Raw genomic sequence first — 3,324 nt, forward strand, 5'->3', positions numbered from 1 at the left:
TGAGCTTGATGAGCGCAAGCGAGAGCTCATCCTGAAGCAGGCCGATATCGAGAAGGCCCAGGAGGTGGCGAAGGAGCAGGCCGCCAAGGACGAGGCTGCTCGGCAGCAGCAGCGGGCTCTGCTGAACAGCCAAGAGGAAGACCTCGCTGCTCGTGAGCAGGCGCTTGCCGCCACGCTCCGCGGAAAGGATGAAGAAATCAGGAAGATCATCATGCAGTGGACCCAGGAGCTGGAGCAGAGGCACAAGAAGGCACTTGATGCTCAGGCCCTGGACCACGCCGGCAAGTTGAAGGAGCTGGAGCTGGAGTGGGAGGAGCTGAAGAAGAAAGTCTCGGAGCTGACGGAGGAAAGGGACACAGCCAACCGCGCTCTCGCAGAGTCGCAGGTCGCCATCTCCGACAAGGCCAAGCTGCTTTCGAGGCCAACGGCTCCATCAATGACCTGAAGCTGAAACTGGACGGCTTGGAGGGGAAGTTTTCGGAGGCCGGGGCTCGTGAGGAGACCCTGAACAAGGTCTTGGAGGACGAGAAGCGGCTGCGGAGCGATGACGCCGCTGAGCACAAGGATTACGCGAAGAGCGTAAACCTTTGGATCAGCCGCCTCGCCGATGTCGCCGGGAGGATCACCGCGAAGCTTGCCGTCATGGGCATGCCGGATGTCAGGTACTCCCAGGAGCCGAACGTGAGCCCCAATGCCAGGCTGACCTTGTTCTCCGAGGGCGTCCTGAATGCCCTCGAGCAGTTCCGCTCCAAGCGAGTGACCTATCTGGCCAACAATCCCGAAGGCTCTGCCGAGGCGCCCTGACCAAGGTCCTCACCAAGGTGGCGTTCTGGAACCCCACCGTCAACTTCTCCGACGCGCTGGAGAGCTTGCCGGAGGGTACGGACCTCACGGCGCTCGAAGAGTGTATCGAGCCCATCATCAGTTGCGTCGACGGAGTCAAGAGGGTGGAGGGCCAGTGCCAGGACTAGCCGCCTCGTTTCTCCTTGCCGCTGCGAGTTCATGCCCAAGAAAATTTATCTTAAGTTAGAACCGCAGCAACTTTTGATGTAATATAACTTTGCGGTACTTTGAAATGAAGCATGCTATCTTCCTATTCGATCGTTCCTTGTATGTACACTCCCCACGCCTAGTTGGATAGGTTTGCTGGTGCGTAAACCCATGCTATGGCGCTTTGAAGGACCGATCCCTAGCAGCCAGCCGGGGGGCGCTTGCTGCCGGGCAAGCCACCTTGCCGTTCTCAGCGCAGCCGCTTGAACTGTTGAGCAGACTCGAAACAGAACAAGGGCGTTGCCAATAGCGGAAGGGTTCCATCGCGTATAGGTTTTCCATACAAGGGGCAAGATTTTTCGAGGACAATAACCTTATATTTAAAAAGGAATTTGCTCAAGGTTCTGTGTGACTTAGCTTTTCCGTTGCCACGCGGGTGGCTGTTGCGGCAGCGGGCGACATCGCCTAGCCTTGCACCGATTGCCAGAGTGTCGTGGATGCTCGTGGGCTGCACCTCCGGCACCACCCGTGGCCACCCCATCGCCCGCCCATGCTGGTACGGATGGGCCGGCTCCGGACGATGGGATCGCGGTGATCCCCTTCTTCTTGGGGGCCATGGCGATGATGAAGTTGATGCGCTAACTTCTAAACCAGATTTCTCACAGCTTGCACCCCCTACCTGGCGCGCCAAAGATGTCGGGGTTCAAGAACGACACCTATGGGATCATAGGGAATCCCTGCGAAGAGCGGTTTTAGAAGATCAACACGGGGGAATTTTATCCAGGTTCGGGCCGCAAGTGATGCGTAATACCCTAGTCCTGCTTTTGTGTATATATGGTGTTCTTGAGTTCTTGAACTAGCTGCGGTGCATGCCTAGCCAAAAAGTCCGAATCCTTCCTCGGTATGCCTCGGGCCTCCTTTTATATGTCAAAGGGGCTGCCACAGTGGCACACAGGAGGTGGAAAGTATCTACAGTGTACAAGTCTATCCCTGACATCGTGGGACAAAACACATTTAATGCACTGCCGACGTGTCCTCTTTGTTTATCGGGGACGGCAAGGAAGCTCGTCTCATCTGTCGCCGCCTCGCCTCGCTTCGACGCGCGTCCAAGCTAGCGAGGCATGCAGCGCCACACTGGCTGGCTGGCTGCTGCGCTGGTGCTATGGGAGGGTCTTCACGAAGATCTGCATGACACCATGCAGGTGCTTGCCTGGTTGGCCTAGAAGCTGCATGCTGCCACATAGGTGCGTGCCTAGTTGGCAGGTTGGCTACTACGTCGGAATGGCCAGCGAAACCTTGGTAAGTGCAGCCCTGGGTGTGGCCCCGCAGATGTCCCCAGCAAGGGTCTTGCCAGGGTCTTGTGGGCGTCCCCGGCAAGGGTCTTGCCGGGAGCGTTCATCTTCTGGTTCTCATCTAGTCTTGCAGGCCTCTGGTCTTCACAAAGATCTGGAAGCCACCATGCAGGCACCTCGCGAGCCTTGGTTCCAATGTTGTCGATGGTTTCGGAACTCTCAGGCTCAAGGGTGGTGGTCTTGCTGGTGTTGGGTAAGTTTCCCCAGCAAGGCCCTTGCCGGGGCAGCGTAGGTCTTCGCCGGCAAGGCTCTTGCCGGGGGAAACACACCTTACCCCTTTGCTCTTTGCGCCTCCGGTTTCAGCGCTGCTCTGGTAGTCTTGTATCTCTGCTTCCTCTGCCCCGCCAAGCGTGGCCGCAGGTGTGGCGACAACTGCCCGTGCACAAGTAAAGGGGTACAAAAGGCCCCTACTTTTGTACACCAATAGTCTATCTCTGACATCATGGGACAAAACTCATTTAATGTGTCGCCGATGTGTCCTCTTGCTTTATCGGGGATGGCAAGGAAGCTTGTCTCGTCCGTCACCGCCTCGCCTCACGTCGACGCGCGTCCAAGCTGACGAGGCATGCAGCGCCACGGTGGTTGGCTGGTTGCTGCGCTGGTGCGGTGGCAGGGTTTTCACGAAGATCTGCATGCCACCACGTAGGTGCTTGCCTGGTTGGCCTAGAAGTTGCATGCTGCCACGTAGGTGCATGCCTAGCTGGCAGGCTGGCTGCTGCGTCGGAACGGCCATGGGGCAGCGAAACCTTGGTAAGTGCGGGCCTGGTTGTGGCCCCGCAGATGTTCCCGTCAAGGTTCTTGTCGGGGTCTTGTGGGTGTCCCCGGCAAGGTTCTTGCCGGGGGCCTTCGTCTTCTGGTTTTCATCTAGTCTTGCAGGCCTTTGGTCTTCACAAAGATCTTCATGCCACCATGTAGGTGCCTCGCGAGCCTTGGTTCCAATGTTGTCGATGGTGTCGGAACTCTCAGGCTCAAGGGTGGCGGT

Source organism: Aegilops tauschii, chromosome 2, assembly GCF_002575655.3.
Source record: "Aegilops tauschii subsp. strangulata cultivar AL8/78 chromosome 2, Aet v6.0, whole genome shotgun sequence".
NCBI lineage: Eukaryota > Viridiplantae > Streptophyta > Magnoliopsida > Poales > Poaceae > Aegilops > Aegilops tauschii.